Source organism: Gorilla gorilla, chromosome 18, assembly GCF_029281585.2.
Source record: "Gorilla gorilla gorilla isolate KB3781 chromosome 18, NHGRI_mGorGor1-v2.1_pri, whole genome shotgun sequence".
NCBI classification, from domain to species: domain Eukaryota; kingdom Metazoa; phylum Chordata; class Mammalia; order Primates; family Hominidae; genus Gorilla; species Gorilla gorilla.
Genome location: NC_073242.2, coordinates 15,635,601 through 15,659,567, shown reverse-complemented (window position 1 = coordinate 15,659,567; position 23,967 = coordinate 15,635,601). Strand labels below are relative to the sequence as shown.

Below are 23,967 nucleotides of genomic sequence, written 5' to 3'. Positions count from 1 at the left end.
ATAAAATATAGTATATGAAATATACATAATTATATATTATATGATATAATTATATATCATATATGTATTATGTATATTTCATATACATTATATTTTTATTATATAAACATAAGTATATAACTACATATTATAATATGTAATAGTATAGGCCGGGCGCGGTGGCTCACGCCTGTAATCCCAGCACTTTGGGAGGCCGAGGCGGGCGGATCACGAGGTCAGGAGATCGAGACCATCCTGGCTAACACGGTGAAACCCCGTCTCTACTAAAAATACAAAAAATTAGCCGGGCGTGGTAGTGGGCGCCTGTAGTCCCAGCTACTCGGGAGGCTGAGGCAGGAGAATGGCGTGAACCCAGGAGGCGGAGCTTGCAGTGAGCCAAGATCGCGCCACTGCACTCCAGCCTGGGCGACAAAGCAAGACTCCGTCTCAAAAAAAAAAAAAAAAAAAAAAAATGTAATAGTATAATATATATTATACAATGTATAATTATATATTATATGTAATAGTATAATATATAATATACAATGTATAATTATATATTATAATATGTATGACATACATATGTAACATATATTATAACATGTATGTTATATATAACACATATAGCATCTAGATACCATGTATAGCATGTGTACATGCATATATATTTATGTTATTCAACATGGGTCCAGGAATGGAGTAAGAGATCAACAAATACAGTCATTAAAATCAGCGATTCCTCATTCTTCTCCCAGCTCCTTCTTTATGAGATTTTGAAATCCATATGGATGGATAAAAATATCCCCAAATGGTGCCTAATGTTGCAGGGAAGGAAAATGAAACTCTGGAAATAAAATTAGTTCAAGGAGAAGGAGCATCTCCGCTGTTGACCCAGCTTAACACTAGACTAAGAATAGATTGCAATGGCCCCAACCTCAGGTATGCAGGATAAGCCCCTGAAGGCCCTAGAGGGGAACCTGAGAAAGGTTTGAATGTTTGCATGTGTGTTTGACAAGCTGGTACCTGGTAGCTGAGATGTAGAGGAGAATCATTGTGCCCTATGTAGAGACTGGACTATGTGGACTTTTTCATAGCTGTAGACAAAGACACGCTGACAGTACCAGATTGGTTTTCCACCTAATGGCAGCCTCGGGGACAAGGGAAGGTGAAAATGGGGCTGCCCATGAATGGATCCGACTCCTCAGGTTTCCATCAGCCTGAAGTTTGGAAGTGATCTTTGGATTAACTGAGTCAGCAGAGTGTTGGACCATGAGAAGGCAGATGTGGAGTGAGATACTGGACTTCTTGGCTCCTGTGAGCAAAGAGGATGGGCATGAGATTAAATGGAAAAGTAAGAGACGTGACAGTTTCCCAGGTTAATAACATGAGTAATGCCAGTTACATGCATGGAAGCTCATTTAACAACTCTTCAGGGTTGTGTTACTACCCAAACCCTTTATGATGATGAGCAAGCACTGCAGACACTGATTCCTGCCTGCCCCTCCACTCTGTTTCCTGGTTACCTGGTTACCTGGTTACCTTCTGCCTGATTCATTTTGATCCAGACACACTGGCTTCCGTTCTTTTCCATGAACAAGCCAAGCTCCTTCCCACCTCTGGGCCTTTGCACATGCAGTTTCCTCCACCTGGAATGCTGCTCCCAGATCTTTTTACAACACATTTCCTCTCATCTGTTGAGCCTCACCTTACATGTTACCCTTTCAGAAAGATTTTCCCGTTCATGTCCTCTCCGCTACATTATTCTCCCTCCCATCACCCTCTCTAACATCATAGTCCTCACCATTCCTGAAATGATCTTTGTTACTTACTGGGTAGCGTGTTTAGAGGCTGCTTTCCCCACTGGCTCTGTGACAGTGACTTTGTCATGGTAAGTCAACATTCTGTTTCCTGTGGCCTGAAGATTGCCGGGTATATACTAAGTGCTCCAAGAATATTTGTTGGAAGATTTAATGAATCGTATCTTACCAATGCAATATTGGAAGCCTAGAGAAATGAAATAATGTTTTCACAATTGCACATCTGATTCGTCATTCTTCTTCCAGCTCCTTCTGGGAGAAGAATGAGTAACAGATGCTTTCAGTGCTTGAGTAACTCAGTTGTTTCACAATTGAGTAACAGATACTTTCAGTGCTTCCCTTGTATCTTCTAACCCTTTACCTCTTAAGCATCCACTGACCCATCCAAATGTAGTTGCATTCTCTTTCTGAGGACTTTTTCTTTTTCTCTTCTTTTTTTTTTTTTTTGAGATGGAGTCTCACTCTGTCGCCCAGGCTGAAGTGCAGTGGCGTGATCTCAGCTCACAGCAATCTCCGCCTCCCAGGTTCAAGCGATTCTCCTGCCTCAGCCTCCTGAGTAGCTGGAATTACAGGCATGCACCACCATGCCCAGCTAATTTTTTTTTTTTTAGTAGAGGTGGGGCTTTGCTATGTTGGCCAGGCTAAGTCTCGAACTCCTGACCTCAGGTGATCCACCTGTCTTGGCCTCCCAAAGTGCTGGGATTACAGGCGTGAGCCACCATGCCTGGCCCTCTTTCTGAGGTCTTTTTCTGGTTGTAAACTGTCTTTGCCCACCCATATGATGGCTTGGAAGTCTTGGAGGAATCAACACCTGCCCTGGGAGCATCCCTCCACCAGGAACTGATGAGAGTTGGTGTATGTGGATAACTACCCCATCTCCCTCACCCCTTAGGTCAGATAACTATGAAGCAAGAGCTGGTATGTGCATCTTTCCCCAAGTCCTTGTTCAGGGACAAGGTAGTGTGAAATCAGCCATGGTGGGAGGATTTACACCATGGATATGGGCAGACACTACAAATCTGGACTTTTAATATTTTTCTGCAGTGTTGGTTGTTAAACATCTACCAGCACATTGCTAGAGATGTTCTACACTGTATCCTAGAGTTTTCCAGCAAGTTTAAGCTCCAGTTATTGTCCCAAGTGGTAACTTGTTTCCTAATATGCCCTTTACTGGCTGCCTCCCTGACCTGTTTCATTTCCTGTGTCATGTTTCATTTACCTCCCACATAGATGACTTACTCTTGGAGTCTTGTCTCAGGGTCTGATTCTTGGGAAACCCCAATGAAGGCATACAACTAGTATGCGATAAAACCAGCATTTAAACCTAGGAAGGTCTGACTCCAAATCCACGTGTATTTTGCTAATACTCCACTGCCTCTTGTGTCTGACCTGTTCTTTGCCAATCCACTGTGACAGGAGTCCTTTAAGGAGTGAGACAAATGCATTATATTGATGAAGGTAGCTTGCAATTAAGAAGTTAGCTTTCTAGGCCAGGCACAGGGGCTCAAGCCTATAATCCCACCATGATTGGGAGGCCCGGGCAGGAGGATCACTTGAGGTCAGGAGTTCAAGACCAGCCTGGTCAACATGGTGAAACCCCATCTCTACTAAAATTATAAAAATTAGCTGGGCATGGTGACGCACGCCTGTAATCCCAGCTACTTGAGAGGCTGAGGCAGGAGCATCACTTGAATTCAGGAGGCAGAGGTTGCAGTGAGCCGGGATCACACCACTGCACTCCAGCCTGGGTGATAGAGTGAGACTCCATCGCAAAAAAAAAAAAAAAAAAAGAAGTTACGTTTCTTATGATAAGGGATGGGTTAACTAGATAAAACGTGGAAATCTAATTTAGTTAGTAAATTATTTTTTATTTCAAAAACACTTTTAAAACGTAGACATGTTTTCCATAAAACATGTAGGCACCAAGACAGATTTGATTGCTCTCTTGCGAATGATCAGCAGCAGGCTTCCATTTCATGCTTGTTATAATTTACTGTTTATAGTTCCTAACTCTCTGCTTACACGCTGGTTTGAATATTCAAGGGTCTCACCAAGTGGTGAGGCACTAGACGCAATGATGATGTTGGGTGCAAATGAATAGGGCTTCAGCTGGAAAGGGGCAAGGGGCAGACTGGAAAGAGCTTAGGCTTTAGACCTCTGTACTGGTCAGGACACTTTGGTTCACAAGGGGGAGAAACTCAGTGCAAGCTAGCCTAGGCAGAAAAGAAAAAAGAAGTTAATGCCTGGGGAAATTGGAAGGTTCAAGGATGTGGAGTTAGCTTCAGGTATGGCTTGATCAAGGATTACTCGCTAATAAAGCCTCTCTCCTTCACTAGAATAGAAGCTCTGTAAAGACAGGCACCTTGTCTGCCCTATTCATAGCTTCATCCTCCATCATATAGAATAATGCCTGGCACACAGTGATAATAAAAATTATAGAGCATGTCATATGGGCATGCCACTGTTCTTAGTTTATCCACTTAACCCAATGAGGTAGGCAATTATTAATTATAATCCCCATTTTTCTGGATGGAGAAACCAAGGCACTGAGAAGTCATTTAGCTGATAAGCAGGGTAACTGGGATTTGAACCTAGGACCTCTTGCTCCAGAGTCTGTGCTCATAACCATGCTGCTATATTAACTCAGTAAGTAGTTGTTGATTGAGTGAATGAATAACTGACTAATGATGAAACTTGCCAGACACAGAGTATTCAGTAACTAGGAGTGCTGACATTTATTTGAGTGGCCTCTGTTTTCTGTGTCCCATTAGCTTTGGGTGCTGGTGTCTTCATCTGCAGGATTCCATATATTTAGCCCAGATCAATGGAGTGCTGGAGGGTCAGGATGAGTCGTGTTCAAGAAAATAAGGTTGGAGTTATTTGTAGAATTTTTTTTTTTTTTTTTTTTTTTTTTGAGACAGAGTCTCGCTCTGTCACCCAGGCTGGAGTGCAATGGTGTGATCTCGGCTCACTGCAACCTCTGCCTCCCAGGTTCAAGTGATTCTCATGCCTCAGCCTCCCAAGTAGCTGGGATTACAGGTACCCACCACCATGCTTGGCTAATTTTTGTATTTTTAGTAGAGATGGGGTTTCTCCATGTTGACCAGGCTGGTGTCGAACTCCTGACCTCAAGTGATCCACTGGCCTTGGCCTCCCAATGTGCTGGGATTACAGGTGTGAGACACCACACCCAGTCTGAAATTTTGTTTTAAGTTCCTGAGATCCAGGGGTTGTTTGTTACTGCAGCATAGTCTAATCCATCCTGTGTAGAAGCCCTTACTTACTTAGGATGTGTCATTGAGTTCAGAGAGAGGCAGTAGAGGAAAGGGCCCAGACTTTAAAATCAGAGAGATGAAATTCCAACTCTCCACTCACTAGCTGTGTGACCTTGGGTAAGTTCCTTAACCTCTCTGAGCCTCACTCTGCATTCTCACTAGTGAAATTACAACTGTAATTGCTACTCCATGAAATTGCTTTGACTACTAAAATAGGAAACCCTGTCAAGGGCATAACATAGTAGGTGTTGATGAATGTTGGCTATTACTTTTGCTATTATGTAGCAAAGCATAGATTACTTTGGCTATTTTGAAAAAACCTGTTGCTATCAATTAAGGATAGAGTGGCTAAATTAAGTAAATTCTGTAAGCAAACAAGGATGGGTCTTTAATTCTCCTCCACTTTCGATTTATGGCTGAAGATTTGACAGTTATCTGCAGTCTGACTAGCTTGAAAACCAAGACATCTGTGATTAGACTTACCTTTTGTTCGTCCCATTAGTGTAATTCATTGTTTTAGGACATCTCTGCTAACCCACTCCCCCAATATCCATCTAGCTTGGAGCCTTTATGGCCCTCATAAGGACCCGGCTTCCCCCTTGGTCTTTAAAATTAGACAACAGATGTTCATAATCGAACCTGTCTTGGTTCCAGAAAGTCTGAGATGTTCAGAAATAATCAGAACGTCTCTATAAATATCATAAAGGATATATCATTTTGGCAGAACCAGATCCAGTTTTTGTGGGGACTGAAGCTTATATAATATGGGGATCTCTGTTTAAGAAAAAGAATACAAAATTATGAAGTTAAAATTAGGCACAAAAGAGAATGTTATTTTGGAATGAAAAGTTAAGTATAATATTCCTGTATTATTTTGAGACAGCCTCTTGTTCTGTTACCCGGGCTGGAGTGCAGTGGTAAGTCGTAGCTCACTGCAGCCTTTAACTCCTAGATTCAAGGGATCCTCCCATCTCCGCCTCCCAAGTAGCTGGGACCACAGGCAGGTGCCTTCATGCCCGGCTAATTTTTAAATTATTGGTAGAGATGAGGTTTCCGTATGTTGCCCAGGCTGGTCTCTAACTCCTGAGCTCAATCGATCCTCCTGCCTCAGCCTCCCAAAGTGCTGGGATGATAGGTGTGAGCCACTGCACCTGGCTGAGGCCTTGTTTTCTTGCTGGCTATCAGCTGGGGACCTCTATCAGCTTCTAGAGGCCACCTGCATTCTTTGACATGGCCCTGTCATAACATGGTAGCTTACTTCCTCCTAGCCAGCAAGGGAGTCCCTAAGTCTCCTAAGGGGAAATCTTATTTGATGAAACATGATCAAGGGAGTGACATTCGGCACCTTTGCCATATTCTATTGATTAGAAGCAGGTCACAAGTTCCATTCTCTCTCAAGCGGGGAGGCTTGTACAAGGGAGTCACCTTAGCTGTGTGCAATCAGGAATACAGCCCAGAGGCCATGCCTGACAGTTAAGAGGAGTCAGTATGATCACGCTGATCAGTATGAAGTGGGTTAGGCAGCTGCCAGTGCTAAATTCTCTTTGGGAGTTTTCCAAGAACCAGCCCTACCCATGCGTATCTCTCTGGGTAAACCTCCTGCGACTTGGGAGTCACCTTAGCTGTGAGAACCGTTTTTGGAACTTACCAGCAAAAATGACAGCCCAGGGTATTCCAGGCAGCTGCTTCTCCAGCTCCAGGCAAATGATTTTGGCCCTGTCTTGCAACAGAAATGGAATCATTTCGAGGGGATGGTCTCCTCGCTCTGGATCCAGCAGCAGCAGATGCTCCAGCCGAAGACATGTGTCCATTCTGAGCAAGGTTGAGAGAATCAAATTATTTTATGACCCAAGGCAAGCTTGAAATTGGCTCTTCCGAGATGAAAAAGGAGAGGCAGGAGAGGCTTGCCTGGCTCCCTACTCTCCTTCTCCTCCCGCCTCCACCTCCTTCCCAGCAGGGCTCCAGCAATTTAACTGGGGTGGGATTCTTTCCACCGAGCAAGGCAGTCTGTCACGCCCCGCTGCAGTAGGGGCCATGCCAGAGACAGCTTTTCGAAGCGGCATCTGTGGGCATACATTTGGGCAACCCCACTAGGCTGGCAAGCCCTGGTCGATTTTTAGTGACCTCTTAGAAGTAGGTGGCAGGCACTGTCAGCCGTGCCGGAAGTGGGAGAGAGCAGAAGGGGTCAAAGACAAGCCTCGGCTGGGAAGAGCATCTTTGTGGTCCTGTAATTGATGATTGGGGTGGGGAGCATTGAAACGTTTCCCCTGAATCACAGCCTTCAGTGAGAATGGCTTTGCCTTCTGTGTGGACGGTGTGTTGAGAGTAGGATAACCATATGTCCTCATTTGCTGCAACAGTCCCTGTTACGACTGCTTTCCTGGTTTTGCCTGTCTCGAAAGCATTCTGGTTTGGGCGATAACTTACAAGGTCATCCTAATTCTGGGTTTCACAGTCTCAGCACTGTGGACATTTTGGGCTGGATAATCCTTTGGGTGAGGGTTGTCCTGTGCACTGTAAGGTGTTTAGCAGCATCCCTAGGCTCTGCCCACTAGATGCCAGTAGCACAACCCCCTGCCCCATTGTCATTGCCAAATGTCCCCTGAGGGGAGGAGGAGGAATCACCCCTGGTTGAGAACCATGGCCCTTTTTTAAGGGCACTGTTGAATCCTTCCTTCTGATACCATCTGGGGGTAACTTGAGAACTTGGTTCATGTTCTGGAAGGAAAAACTCCACATAGTGCTTCTGGGTTCATTTAACCTATGTAAGCTGCGTTTTTCTGTTTCTTAGACCAGTATCTCACTTTTTGGGGGGAGAGGTGGGACCTCTCCTCCATTCTCAGCCCATGTGTTTTGGGTGACTCGAGAGACTGGGTTTGGCAGATGGGAGAATGCCATTCTCCTGGCTGTTGTGATTGATTCAGAAACCTGCCTTTAAGGTGGTTCAAAGAGCATCAGTGGCAGGACTTCTGTTAGGTGGATAGGGAAAGAGGGGTTCTCTTTTTGCTGGGGTTGCAAACCTGGTAGGGTGGAAACCGGGAGCTGCTGGTGGTCATCTCATCACCCTGGGGGAGAGCCTGCCTGAGAAGGAAATCACAGGAGAGCCGAGCTGAGAGAGGAGAAGGAAAGCCGATCAAACTGCCTAACAGCCTGTATCCCCTCCAACCTGATGACAGATCTCACCTAGAGTGAATTTCTCAGTGAAGCTAGTTTGACTTGAGTTTCTGTCAACTTGCAACTCAAAAAGGCCATGTGTTGCCATGAGGTATTTCTCTGTTCCCTTTCCTAATCTAGAGATTAGGTAGCTTTAATTCTGCTAATGCTGAGTTTTGTCTCATCAAATGGAAACATCACAGAAGTCTCTGATCTTGCCCCATCAACCCTTCCCATTACCTCTAGGGCTCAGCCAATGCTGCTGGTATCTTTTGCTTCATTTTTTCTTTTCTTTTCTTTTCTTTTGTTTGTTTGTTTCTTTTTTTTTCTGAGGCAGGGACTTGCTCTGTCACCCAGGCTGAAGTGCAGTGGTGTGATCACGGCTTACTGCAGCCTCAACCTCCTGGGCTCAAGTGATCCTCCCACCTCAGCCTCCTGAGCATAGGTGCACACCACCATGCCTGGCTAGTTTTTTAAATTTTGTTTGTAGAGAGGGGAGTCTTACTCGATCATTCAGGCTGGTCTCAAACTCCTGGGCTCCAGCAATCCTCCCACCTTGATCTCCCGAAGTGTTAGGATTACAGGTGTGAGCCACTGCATCTGGCTGCCTCATTTTTCTTAATCTTTCAAGACTCTGTAGAAATAATACCTACTCCTTTTCATTCCTCCTTATCTCCTGTCTTCCTTTCCAACACTATAGCCCTCTTTTCATTATTACCCACATTTACAAAAGGTCCTTGTAACTTAATGGCATACCCAGACAGAAATAATGTTCTCTGGGTTAATTATCTAGTTTGCCACAATCTCCTGTACCAGATTCTACCCAGCCTGCTCTGATTATAAAGGGGACTATTGAGAAATAGCTGCAAAAATGCACCAAACCATAAGAATTCCCATTCCAAGACCCAGAGCAGATGGCTTTTGGATTATTCCCTTCTCTTTTTCTGTCATATGTTTACATAATTGAGTTCATCATCTATATGAAGTCTTACATACATTTATTTTTATAAAGATATAAAATTATACAATCACCCCAATTAAAAGGCATGAACATTATTTTAATAATTGGAGGAAGATTTCATTGTACGAACATAGTGTAATTTCAAAAACATTTTTCTGTTGGTTGACACTTCATTTTTTACCATTTGCAATAATGTGATGGCTTCCTTGGGCACACATCTTTGTCCTCAACTGGATGTACTCCCCTAAAATAAATTTCTAGGAGTGGACCTTCTGGGTCAAAGTGAGTGAGTATTTGTCAGGCTCTTGATACATATTGCCAAATGACCTTCCAGAAAAATTGTGCCTGTTTACATGCCTACCAGTGGCATGGAAGGGTCAGATGTCAGAATCATGATTGCAATTATTGATAAAGATCCAGCTAGTTCCAGTTTTGCCAACAATATTAACACCACCAGCACGTCCACCAGTAATAATAATAACAATAATGGTATGATAAATAAAATAGGTGATATGGTTTGGCTGTGTGTCTCCACCCAAATCTCGTCTTGAATTATAATCACCAGGTGTCGCGTCGAGGGAGGGAGCTGTAAGCCCCACGTGTCGAAGGAGGGATGTGATTGGCTCATGGGTGCGGCTTCTCCCATGCTGGTCTCATGATAGTGAGTGAGTTCTCATGAGATCTGATGGTTTTAAACGTGGCAGTTTTTTCCCGTGCTCTCACTTCTCCCTCCTGTCGCCTTGTGAAGATGTCTGCTTCTCCTTCTGTCATGATTGTAAGTTTCCTGAGGCCTCCCCAGCCATGCAGACCTGTTGTGAGTCAATTAAACCCCTTTTCTTTATCAATTACCCATTCTCGGCCAGTTGTTTATAGCAGTGTGAGAATGGACTAATACAATCGACTTCTTGGGAGCTTGTAATATTCTAGCTATGTTACTAAAAATTTCACACGTTATTTCATTTAGTCCATCCAGTAACCTAGAGATGAGGTATTATTATAATTCCCCCATTTACAAAATAGGATAATAAGGTACAAAGAGGTTAAGCATCTTGCCTAATGACCACAGCCAGTAAATGGTGGATCTTAGATTTGATGCCAGGCATCTGACTTCTTCAAGCATTGTTTACTGTTTTAGTATGACGGAGATGACTAGTTGGATGTAAGTCCACCTGAATGGCTAGCTTTACTGTGTACAGCTCACCAAAGATCTACCTGGAGGAAAAACATTGCTATACATTGCAAATAATAGCCAGGGCTCTGGTATTAATGTTTCCCAGTCTCTCCCTCCTAAGGACATTGTCACCCTCCCAGCCAGGTGTGTGGTAGAAGGAAACGACTCTCTCCTGATGCTATGAATTCCAAAGAATTCCCATTAACCATATTTCTAAGCCAGTTTGCTTTCTTTCAATGTGCGCTTTCTGCGAAATGCCATCTGCACTTGTTTCCTGGGGAAACCATCTCTCTGAGGTGGGTAAGTTCTCCTTGTGAAGATGGGGACTTGCCTAATGTTTGGCATTCCCTTTTTGGGGGCACGTACAGTGATTTCTGAACTGACTTGAAAGGCCATTAACTTGGTTTTTACTGCCTTTTCTGGCTTGCAAATTTAATGCCTGGCTCCCAACATGTGTGAATGGACAAACAGCATCAGCATCATCTGGGAACTTGCTAGAAATAAAAATTCTCAGGCTTTACCCTAGACTTACAGAACCAGCAACTCTGAGGGTAGGTTCCAGAAGTCTGTGAGTTTACAAATCTTCCAGGTGATTCTGATCCGTGCTCAAGTTGGATCTACTGCTCTAAACCTTAGTTTCTTCCTTTATAAAATAATAGTAGTAGTAGCTGTAGCAGTAATAACAATATTGGCTTCATGGTTATAGGGGGAATTCCATGAGTAATTTGAGTCCTTGGCACTGTGCTTGGCATACAGTAGGTGCTTAATAAGTGGTAGTTGGCATCACTATCTCTGAACTGTGAAGGTCGCTGTGCTTAACCTACGTAGTATTTATCAGCCCCGCATCCCACTGCGTTCAGGGATGGCCCTTCTCCTGCCTGTGGGTCTGGTGGGACCACTCTGCAGAATTTCTTATGCCCAGATCTTCTATCATGGTGTGACAAAAGCATGGCCCATCAAATGCTTGCCTTCTGGGAATTTGCGTCTTAAGGAGAGATCATCAAGGATGTAGAGTGATTAGAGTCCAGTCATTCCACGACCCTGCAGCCTAGTGCTTCTCAACCTTTAATCTGCTTAACGCTAACTGGAGGATCTTGTTCGAGGGCAGATTCTGACTCGAAAGGTCTGGGGTGGTTCTGAGAGAGAGTCTGCATTTCTGACGAGCTCTACTGGAGATGGTGATGCCAGTACTGCTGGTTTCTGGACTCACGGTGCAGTTGCATCCCGAGAGTAGTGAATCTCATTTTTCAACCTCACCTTAGAATCACCTAGGGGAGGTGTGAAACAAGACAGACCTGAGCCGGTTAAATCTTAGTTTCTTTCCTTTTTGCCTTGCCTTGCTCTGCCTTGCCCTGCCTTGCCCTGCCAGGGTCTCACTCTGTCATCTAGGCTGGAGTGCAGTGGTACAATCTCGGCTCACTGCAATCTCCACCTCCTGGGCTCAAGCTATCCTTTTGCCTCAGTCTCCTGAGTAGCTGGGACTACAGGCATGCGCCACCACACCCAGCTAATTTTTGTATTTTTAGTAGAGATGAGGTTTTGCCATGTTTCCCAGGCTGGTCTTGAACTCCCGGGCTCAAGTGATCTGCCTGCCTTGGCCTCCCACAGTGTTGGAATTACAGGCATAAGCCACCGTGCCCGGCTTAAGTCTCAATTTCTGAAGGTGAGGGCCCAGCATCAGTGGTTTCTAAAAGTCTCTTTGGTTGACTGTTGGCTGCAGTGAGGGTTGAGATCCACCACCATACAAAGATGGTCCAACTGGAACCCCCTCAAGTCTGGGAACTCTATTCTTTCTCTAATCCTGTAAGCTCCCTGCTTTTTAATGTAAAGATTTGGTTCTGTTGGCTGGGCATGGTGGCTCATGCCTGTAATCCCAGCACTTTGGGAGGCCAAGGTGGGCAGATTACGAGGTCAGGAGTTCGAGACCAGCCTGGCCAATATGGTGAAACTCCGTCTCTACTAAAAATACAAAAATTAGCTGGGCATGGTGACGTGCGCCTGTACTCCCAGCTACTCAGGAGGCTGAGGGAGAAGAATCACTTGAACCCAGGAGGCAGAGCTTGCAGTGAGCCGAGATCGTGCACTACACTCCAGCCTGGGCGACAGAGTGAGACTTTGTCTCAAAAAAAAAAAAAAAAAAAAAAAAGATTTGGTTCTGTTGCTTGCAAACTAAGAACCTTAACTGGTAGAGCCTCAGAAATGAGAAGAGAGTCAAGGTGAGTGTTCATTGCCTCTGGGCTCTCCAGCTGCAGATCCTCTTGCTTCTCTGTGCTTCTCTTTGGGATGACACCACAGAGACATTAAACCTTTTGGAGGGCCTGTACAGTAATTTCTGAACCAACTTGAAAAGCCGTAAACTTGGTTTTTCCTGCCTTTTCTGGCTTGCAAATTTAATGCCTGGCTCCCAACATGTGTGAATGGACAAATAAAAGAGGAACTGTCCCTTCCTCTCTTTGCCCCCATCAAGGGCCACCTGAGAGACTGTATCTCTCTAGGATCACTTAGCTCTTTCCTCAGTCCCAGGTCTGGATTTTGCGGGTGACAGCTTCACCAGTATGTGACAAGCCATGCCAGGTGACCAGAGTGTGAACCAGCCTGCTCACCTGTCAGGTGGTGGTAATGAAAACCGATGGACCTGGTGCGGTGGCTCAACACCTGTAATCCTAACACTTTGGGAGTCTGAGGTGGGAGGATCACGAGGTCAGGAGTTCAAGACCAGCCTGGCCAATATGGTGAGGGCCTGAAGTAGTGGGAACAGAGGGTGACTGAGGCAGAGTCAGCCTTAAAAGATCAGTCGCTAAAAAGGACTTCAACTGCCTGCCTTTGGGGAGAGGGATTTGATGGGAGAAGGGCTGGGGTAAGACAGCTTTGTTTTCCATTTCAAGTCATTTGTATCATTTGCTTGTACTGCTTTGATAAAGAGAAATCTGAAATTCTAGAAAAAATTAGAAGCGAAAAAAAATTCCTTTATAGCCATGAGCAGAACTGTTAACAATAGCAGCCGGGTATGGTGGCTCACGCCTGTAATCTCAGCACTTTGGGAGGCCGAGGTGGGTGGATCACCTGAGGTCAGGAGTTCAAGACCAGACTGGCCAACATGGCAAAACCCCGTCTCTACTAAAAATACAAAAATTGCCGGGCGTGGTGGTGGGTGCCTGTAATGCCAGCTACTCAGGAGACTGAGTATGGAGAAACACTTGAATCCAGGAGGCGGAGGTTGCAGTGAGCTGAGAGCGCTCCATTGTACTCCAGCCTGGGTGACAGGAGTGAAACTCTATCTCTAAACAAACAAACAAAAAGCAATAGCAATAGCAATAGTAATGATACTAACTTATATTGATGTGCTAGATTTTATCCATGTCACCTCATTCACCTTTAGTTCTCACTACAACCTTGGGTGACAAACTTGTGTTGGCTTTAGCACTTTACTGGATTTGACACTGAGCGTTCCCTATACCTGGAACCACTTCGGTCCTAGATAAACCAAAGAGGATGGCTGCTCACCCTACTACAGCCCCAGAGGCAGCTGCTATTAACCAATGCATGCTGCAGGGGAGGAAACTGAGACCCTGAGAACTTCTGTAACTCACATCATGGTCACACAGCTAGTTAGTGGTAGAAACAAGTTACATACCGACTCGGTGGTGGACACAATTAAGGGTCCCACAGCCAGTTAGTTGTAGAAACAGTTAAGAGTCACACAGCTAGTCAGTGGTTGACATAGTTAAGGGTTGTGCAGCTAGTCAGTGGTAGATACTGTTAGTTAAGGGTCACATTGGTAGTCAGTGGTGGACACAGTTAAGGGTCACACAGTTAGTGATAGATTTAAGGGTTACACAGCTAGTTAGTGGTAGATACAGTTAGTTAAGGGTTACACAGCTAGTTAGTGGTAGACACAGTTAAGGGTCACACAGCTAGTCAATGGTAGACAGTTAAAAGACACACGGATAGTTTAAGACACATGGATAGTTTAGTGGTAGATACAGTTAGTTAAGGGCCACACATCTAGTCAGTGGCAGGTATATTTAGTTAAAGGTCACAAAGCTAGTCAGTGGTAGGTACAGCTAGTTAAGGGTCACAAAGCTAGTCAGTGGTAGGTACAGTTAGTTAGGGTTTACACAGCTAGTCAGTGGCAGACAGTTAAGGGTCACAAGACTAGTCAATGGTAGACACAATTAAAAGACACATGGATAGTTTAGTGGTTGATACAGTTAGTGAAGGGTCACACGGCTAGTCAGTAGTAGGTACAGTTAGTGAAGGGTCACAAGACTAGTCAATGGTAGACACAATTAAAAGACACATGGATAGTTTAGTGGTTGATACAGTTAGTGAAGGGTCACACGGCTAGTCAGTAGTAGGTACAGTTAGTGAAGGGTCACACAGCCAGTCAGTGGTAGGTATAGTTAGTTAAGGGTCACACGGCTAGTCAGTGGTAGGTACAGTTAGTTAAGGGTCACACAGCTAGTCAGTGGTAGATACAGTTGGTGAGCCATCTCATCACTCGTTTAGTAGTAGAGCTTGGATTGGAACCAGGTAGGGCTCTGTCTGTTACATCACGTCACATGGAGTCTCAGAGCTGAAAGGACTTTAGGGTCGCCATGTCTAATCCCCTTGTTTGTAGATGGGGAAACTTGCCTGAGTGGTGGAATGCCCTACCCAAGGTCGCATGGTGAGTTTTGGGCTTCTAAGAGACCACTGGAGGAAGTCAGGGAGACATGCCCTGGCAGGGACCCGTCGGAAGGCCTGCCAATTGGCTTTGAGAGGAGCGCGTCTTGCATCTCCCAGGAAGGATTGGCAGAGGGAGGGCGGGCGTCTCGGGCCGGGGGCTGGTGCCCAGGGCTGGGGCTGAGGGGAGGGGGAGGCTGCTTCTCTTTGTAATTTACATACACAGCAGCAACAGCCTGGGGGTAAACAACCCAAACAAACTCTCAAAGGATGTTTTGGACTTAATCCCGGGATCGGAAGCAGCTCGGTAAGATAAATAAGATAAAGTTGGTGTGCCTCTTAAGGTTGAACGATCATATCACTATTGCATTTGAAATATTCATGAGGGGAAGGGAGGTATGAGAAACAGCTACAGAAACATATTCTGCTTTGAAAAGGCAGAATTCAAAGGCATGAAAAATGAATCAGGGGAAATTAATGTCGAGGTTGGGAGGGGCGTGGGCTGGTGGGGGGACAATTATTGCCCAGAAGGAATAAGGAAAGAGATGTGGAGGAGATGTTTCAGACTGGGCTGTGAGCAGAATTCTGTATCCTGCCTGGAATATTTGAAATGTCAATTGTCTCATACATCATTTGAAATCAACACTTGGTCGCAAAATGGATGATTCTAGCAAGGATTAAAAAGCAGGGTGGGCTGGGGGATATGGGATGGGGAGGGTGGAGTGGGGTGGGGCAGGGAGATGGAAAAAGATGGGTAAAGTGAACTAAGTCCTATAAATTGTGGACGAATTACTGATCACTCAAAGAGGGCTCTGGAGGAGTAAGATGCAAAGAAACGGGAATTTCTTGTGATTTCTTGCAAGTCTCTCAGTCTTGGTTTCTCCCTTTATAAAGCCAGGAGGTTGGGCTGGATGTTCTCCTAGATTGTCCCACTTTGCATTGTGGAGGGGGTGGGGCTCTGATTTGGAGATGTACTTGGAAATTGAGGGTTCCTTAAGGCAAGATGGTCAAGGGTATTGACGAACGGTAGGAATACAGACATGATGCTTGTGGTTAACGGTGGCTCTCAGCAGAGCCCTGCAAGTCTACACCGTGTTAGGGAGGCCAGTGGGGTTTGGCCCCCTTTAAAAGCAAGCCCTTAGACTGTGGACTGGTGCAGTCATTCTAGAGAGATCTGATACTAAAGCAAATGAAGGCTGCATATTCTCTGTGGTCCCAGACCAGCAGCATCAGCATCACCTGGGAGCTTGTTAGAAATGGAAATTCTCGAGTCTCCTTCCAGACTTCTTGAGTCAAAATCTGCCTTTTAACAAGATCCCTGGGTGAGTCATGTGCATATTAAAGACTGAGCAGCAGCAATTCCCCTCCTGGATTTATACCCCAGAGAAAGTTTCACCCAAGGATGTTCAAGGAGGTGGGTTTGTGGTAGCGGGGTATTGGAAGCCACTGCTGTGCGCATCAGAAGGGGACAGATAAGCAAAGCAGGACAGATACTCACTGTGGGATATGACTGCGGTAGTTAGAAAAACAGGTCTGATCTTCACATGCCAGTATGGACGGATCTTTTATTGATTTTATTTATTTACTTATTTTGAGATGGAGTCTCACTCTGTTGCCCAGGCTGGGGTGCAATGGTGCAATCTCGGCTCACTGCAACCTCCGCCTCCTGGGTTCCAGCAATTCTCCTGCCTCAGCCTCCCGAGTAGCTGGGATTACAGGCGCCCGCCACCATACCTGGCTAATGTTGTATTTTTAGTAGAGACAGGGTTTCACCATATTGGCCAGGCTGGTCTCGAACTCCTGACCACAGGTGATCCGCCCACCTCAGCCTCCCAAAGTGCTGGGATTACATGCGTGAGCCACTGTGCCCGGCCTGGATGGATCTTAAAAACAAAGCACAAGGGGAAAAAAAGTGAGCAACAGAATCAATTTATAGCAAGTGTCTTTGTTTGTGCTGCTATAAAGGAACACCTGAGGCTGGATAATTTACAAAGAAAAAAGTTTATTTGGCTCATCATTCTGCAAGAATCATGGCACCAACATCTGCTTCTGATGAGGGCTTCAGGAAGCTTCCACTCATGGCAGAAGTGAAGAGGAACTGGTGTGTGCAGATCACATGGTAAGATAGAGAGAGAGGGGGAGAGAAGAGGGGTATGAGGAAGGAGGATGAGAGAAGGAAGAAGGAGACAGGGAAGAATAGGAGGCAGAGGAGGGTTCCAGGTTATTTTTAACTATCAGTTCCCGGCCGGATGCAGTGGCTTATGCCTGTAATCCCAGCACTTTGGGAGGCCGAAGTGGGTGGATCACTTGAGGTCAGGAGTTCGAGACCAGCCTGGCCAACATGTCGAAACCCTCTCTGTACTAAAAATACAAACATTAGCCGGGCATGGTGGCTCTTGCCTATAACTCCAGCTACTTGGGAGGCTGAGGTGGGAGAATTACTTGAACCCAGGAGGTGGAGGTTGCAATGAGCCGAGATCTTGCCATTGCACTCCAGCCTGGCTGACAGAGCGAGACTGTGTCCCAAAATAAATAAATAAATAAATAAATAAATAAATAAATAAATAAATAAATAAATAAATAGAAAAAAATAAAAACACAAAAATTAGCTGGATGTGGTGGCGGGTGCCTGTAATCCCAGCTACTCGGGAGGCTGAGGCAGGAGAATCTCTTGAATCCGGGAGGCAGAGGTTGCAGTGAGCTGAGATCGTGCCACTGCACTCCAGTCTGGGCAACGGAGCGAGATTCCATCTTGAAACACACACACACACGCACACACAATCAGTTCTTGCAGGAACTAAGAGTGGGAAATCACTCACTCTTGAGAGAATGGCACCCAGCCATTCCTGAGGCATCTGCCCCCACGACCAAAACACCTCCCACCAGGCCCCACCTCCAACACTGGGGATCACATTTCAACATGAGACTTGGCAGGGGCCAAAACAAACCATATCTAGACCATAGTATGACACAATTTTTATTGGTTAAAAATGTATTTGTACACAAGACAGTATGCTTAAAGCCACAAGAGGGCAGGGATTTCTGTCTATTTTGTTCACCGCTGTCTTCGTGCCACATTCTGAACACTCAATATTTGATGAGCAAATGCACTTCACAAGAATGCGTACACATTCAAGAGAAGAGGAATACCTCAGCTGAGGGGGTTTTGCACTGCACCGTGGTGCCATGCCAGAAACTCAGGAGTAATTCACTCCACTTTCCACACCTGGGGTGAAATAGAAGCCCAATCTTGTGTGAGAGGTGAGGGGGATGGTGGCCGGGCTGGCCTCCGTTTGCAGAGCTTGTTCCATTTCACAGTGGCTTGGCTGCCCTGCCCTTGGTCCCTCCAAGGTCCTGCTTGCTCAGCTCTTGGCTTGCCACCTTCCTGCTCCATCTCTAAGGCTTTATTGGCTGTTCCTGTAGAAACAGACTCTCCAAGTCATGGCTTTTTCTCAGCATTTTGCATGTACCACCTCCCTTATCCTCACAACACTGCCTACAACACTGGTTCTCAACTGGGGACACTTCTATCCCCATAAGGGACATTTGGCAATGTCTGGAGACATTTTTTATTGTCACAACTAGGGTATACTGTGCTACTGTCATCCAGTACGTAGAGGCCATGGATGCTGCTAAACATCCTACAAGGCACAGGGCTGTCCCCAGACTCCCCAGTAAAGAACGATCAGATCCAAAATGTCAGTGGTGTTGAGGCTGACCTAGGGTAGGGGGCTCTAATATCTCTATTTTATATGTGAGGAAACGGAAGCATGGTGAGGTTGGGTAATCCTGTGTGAGGTCCTGCAGCTGGTAGGCAACGGAGGTGGGGTATAGACCAAGTGAGTCTGGCTCTAGAGTCCTTGCTTTTAACCACCATAGATGATTGCTTCTCAGAAGTGGAAAACGCTGAGACAGGCACAGCTTTTTATACCTTCACTCACTTATGTTACGGCGAGGGTGACCAGCTGTCTTGGTTTGCCCAGGCCTGAGCGGATTCCCAGAGTGTGGGACTTGCAGTGCTCAAGTCAGGATGGATAGTCACCCTAGTAACCTCCAGACTCTGTACACATCTGTGTTTGTGATCTGATTGTTACATTCAGTCTGTTGAGTTCATATTACTGATGTAAGAGTTAAGAAGAAATTATTTAGGCAGATAGTGAGGGTAAGGAAGTCCTCAGTAAGGTTTTCCTTTTAATGAAAAGCAGTCCCCAAGTCATTTTTCTTTTCTAACAGAGAGCATCCTGTAAAATCAAGCTGCAGACATAGGCAAGCAAGCTGGAAGCTTGCAAGGGTGAATGCCGGCAGCTCCGCCCATAAGAAAAGGCTAGCTGGGGCTAGGCACATCCAACACGGCAGCTCCATCTTCCCTTCTCTTTGCCAGCCATGTGTACAGTAAGGAGCAGGCAACAAGGAGCCAGCCAGGCAAAGACCCCATCTGCCTAATAACACTAGGGTGGGGCGGCCAACTTCCCCATGCGCTATGTAAATGTCACACCTGGTGCAACCAATCTTTGGGCCCTAGTAAATCAGGCACCGCCTCCTGAACCCTGTAAAATCTGGTGCACTCTGACTTGGGCCAGAAGTCCCACTGGGTGCCCCCCTCTCTTGGAAGAGAGACAGTGTTCTCCTTTCTCATTCTTTTGCCTATTAAACCTCTCCTTTTAAACTCACTCCTTGTGTGTGTCTGTGTCCTTAATGTCTTTGGTATGAGGCAACGAATCTCGGGTATTACCCCCGAGAGAATGACGCTGCTTCACTCTGTGCTAATCACAATCGACACAAGGGCTGAATCCCAGTCTCAAGTTCACCTACGATGACTTTATCATCCACATGGCTCAAAGCTGTGGTCAAGTTTCCTCCTGTTTTGAAAATATGTGCTATGCTCCAGTTAAGTCAGCACAGCTCTAGGTAGATCAAAATTCATCTTTGGAGGATTTCTGAAATTCACTTGAGGAGTAGATCAGTTGGGGATGGTGTGATGGAGGAAAAAGAAAATCCCAAGGTTTGATGGCAAGGTTAGAGTGACCTTCTGACCTTGAGCAAATGGCTTAAGCTGTCTGGGCCTTGATGTCCTCGTTTATAAGATGAGTCCGTAATAAAAGCCACGATGATGAGCATCAGGCACTGTGCTGAGTGTTTGCCATCTAAGGGGTTATCTGGTTATCTCATTTAATCATCACAACCACGGGAGGGGAAGCTCCTGGGGTTAAGTGTCTCGCCCAAGGTTGCAGCTGGTGGGGAACAGTCTGGTTGCAAACCCAGAGACCACACTTTTAACTGCTATGGAATGTTGTCTCCCGTGGCTGTTTCTGAGGAGACAGAAGAGCATGCCAATTAGGGCCAAAAAACAGGAGGTGGCCTCAAGGGCAGTGCATTAAGAGTGTTTGCAAAGGTGTGGGTGTTTCTCCACCCCCAAGTCGCTGCTGACTTCCCAACACCTACACGCAGGGTCACCCTGCAGCTTCTGAGCACCTGGCCGGCTCCCCTCAGCAATGTGTGTTTGACGTTATCAGTGGGTTTGAGGCACGGCTGAGGCCCCAGGAATCTTTCTCTTTCATGGAGAAGCCAAGCTCACATCTCCCAGTGGCAGCTGGTGCTGGCGTCTGGCTGGAGTTGCAGGGACTGTGTCAGCTATAGCAGTTCCTGCGACTGTATTCACCTACTGAAGTTTCTTGATCTATTGCTGGGGTTTGCCAAGGGTCTCAGGGGTCTGCTGCGGAGCAGAGAGACTGATTATTATTTTTTAAATCTCCAGCTGACACCCTTGTTCTCACGTTAATCACTTTGAGAATAAAAATGGCTACCAATAATTGAGCACTTACTACGTGCCAGGCACAGGCACATCCTATGCTCCCTCCCTCCTCCTCCGGGGCTGCTGGCTCTCCTTATCCTTTTTATTTTTGCTTTTTTCCCCACAGCTAGTAACTGTGTTCTAAACACCAAGAAGAGGGCCTGGCAAATGTGGTTACTCAATAAACATTTATTGAATGAATGGGTGTGAGCGAGTGTGTGTTAGGCTCCCTGCTAAGCCCATTACGTGTATTATTTTACTCAACTCTCACAGTAATCCTATGAGGTAAGCTTCATCTTTATCTCCATGTTACAAAGGAGAAAATGTGTTCAGAGATGTCAAGTAATTTCCCCCAAAATGCACAGCTTGTGTCAGTGCAAGAATGCAAATTTAGCAGTCTCCAAATTCTACCCCATTTACTATCTCCCAAATAGATATGTATAAATATCCCACATATGGAGATACATTTTAAGGATTTATACGTATCTATTTCTATGTCACACGGCCACACATATGTATCCTATATAATATGCACATGTATAGTATGTGCACATATTCACGTGTAAATGTATCAGTTACCTGTAGCTGTGTAACAAGTAACACCATCCTCGTGATTATAAAAATAAGCACTTATTTCTTGCTCATAGGTCTGTGGTTTAGCTGGAGAGATTCTGCTTTAGGCTGTGGGTTGAGTTCAAGTCTGATTCTTACATTTATTTCTGAGGTCCAGATTGGAGAAGCAGTGGTACCTGGTGAAGGTTGGCAGCTTCCAGAGAGGAGTGAGCAGAAATACTCAATGCCTTTTAAGGCCTAAGCTGGGAACTGGTGCACCGTCAACTCTGCTCATGTTCCATTGGCCAAAACAAACCCATCACTAACAGGGCAGAGGATTCTGTTCTTCCCATGGTGAAGGGAATGAGAGGGAAGTAAATATTTGTTAAACAGGAAAACATACCACTATCATATTTTAATTATATATGGATGTATTTGTATTTTATCTTTTTTTTTTGAGATGGAGTTTCGCACTTGTCACCCAGGCTGGAGTGCAATGGCACATTCACGGCTCACTGCAACCTCTGCCTCCTGGGTTCAAGCAATTCTCCTGCCTCAGCCTCCCGAGTAGCTGGGATTACAGGCACCTGCCACCATACCCAGCTTTTTTTATTTATTTATTTATTTATTTATTTATTTATTTATTTATTTTTTTACTAGAGATGAGGTTTCACCATGTTGGCCAGGCTGGTCTTGAACTCCTGACCTCAGGTGATCCACCTGCCTCTGCCTCCCAAAGTGCTGGGATTACAGGCGTAAGCCACGGCACCCAGCCTATATTTATCTTTTTCACCCATGACCCCAGCTTCAGTGAGGAGTTCTGTTACTTTGTACTTTTACTGGGCATTCGTTTCCTTGTTTGGAAAATAGTGACTATAATTAATAAAAGTGTTTGTATTCTTGCAGATTGCTAAGAGAGTAAATTTGAAGCGTCCCCACCACTTGTTAATTAGCTTGATTTCACCAGTCCGCAATGTATACATATTTCAAAACATCAGGTTGTACACAATAATTATAGACAATTTTTGTTTGTCAATTTAAAAAATAATAAGTAAAGGAAAAGAAAAATGTAAGATACTTTAAAAAATGACTGGCTCGTGTTGAGAAGTAACTTTTACTATTTATTTGTTTTTTTGTTTGTTTGTTGGTTGGTGTTTTTTTTTTTTTTTTTTTTTTTTTTTTTTTTTTTGAGACGGAGTTTCGCTCTTGTTGCCCAGGCTGGAGTGCAGTGGCACGATCTTGGCTTACTGCAATTTCTGTCTCCCAGGGTTCAAGCAATTCTCCTGTCTCAGCCTCCTGGGTAGCTGGCATTACAGATGCCCACCACCATACCTGGCTAATTTTTTGTATTTTTAGTAGAGACAGGGTTTTGCCACTTTGGCCAGACTGGTCTCAGACTCCTGGCCTCAGGTGATCCACCTGCCTTGGCCTCCCAAAGTGCTGGGATTACAGGCATGAGCCACCGTGCCCAGCCTAACTTTTACTATTTATTTGAGTTAAGCCAACACACACTTGAGTTCCCCACATGTCATAGAGTGATGTGGACAAGCCCTTGAAATCTGGCTTTCCTGATTACCTGGTTGACCTTGTAGATGTCTCTCTGAGCCTCAGATATGTTCTCTGTGAAATGGGCATGAAACCAGTACCCACTTTGTAGAGCACTGTGAGGATTAAGTGAGAGGATACGTGCAAAAGTTTACCACAGTGCCTGGCTCCAGAAGCCACTCAATATATATTAGCTGTTGTTATTAATATTGATACTATTCTTACAACAAAAACAGCACAAATGTTCTAATGATCAATTACCCTAGCCTGTTGTCTGCTGGTCCCCAGCCCATGTTTCTCGGACCGTGTCTGTGTGTGATTTATGATCCAACTCTCTCTACACTTTGTGTTGGGGTTTGATTTTTCCTGCTTTGGCTCAAGACCCCCTTCCTACAGAAATGTTTGGACCCATCTTACAGACTTGTGCCTCCTTGGCTGTCCTGCCTGGTCAGCCCCTTGGAACACAGGGCTGGCCCTAAGTTGGTCCTCCCATCCCAGCAAAATGGTTCACTGTGGCATTGCAGGTTGATTGTGGAATTTCAACAATGGCATGGGTGGTGGGAGAACCTTCGGACATCCACAGACAGCAGCCTGGATGTATATGAGATGGCGGCGGTGTTCTTTCCATCTGGAGTCCTCCGGGAGCTGTCAAGCCTGGAATCTCTGCAATTTAGGCAGTCTGTTTGTAATGGTCTCAAGAAAACCCACTCTGCCTACAAATGCGGTGACCTTTAATTTTTTTTTCTCAGATTTTTCCAAGATGCACATTGACTCTTCCTGTCAACGTGGAAGGCTCTAATGCCGCCTGGGGCATTTAGATTGCATTTGCCAATCGCTGACTGCTGTAGCCAATTTGTTCCTGATCTCAAGGTCGATTTTGAATAACTTTAGCTGGGCTAAGTCTCTTGCATTGAATAACTGGGAAATAAACTATTAAGGTAGCGGGCGGGCGGGGGCAGGAGGGGGCAGGGGGCTGTTTCTATTTTGTAGAAGTTCTTTGATTTTGGATAAATGAGAAGGCTTCTAGCTCTGCCAGTCATGGACTATGTGGCCTTGAA

General features: G+C 45.3%; 1 long non-coding RNA gene across 1 annotated transcript in view; it reads left to right on the top strand.

Moving 5' to 3' along the window:
• The window catches only part of LOC134757427 (uncharacterized), a 68,841-nt gene continuing 44,874 nt past the window's right edge, over positions 1 to 23,967 (top strand). Inside the window, exon 1 of the long non-coding RNA XR_010131329.1 lies at positions 1 to 17,140. This is a non-coding gene — a long non-coding RNA (uncharacterized lncRNA). The remainder of the gene's footprint in view (positions 17,141 to 23,967) is intronic.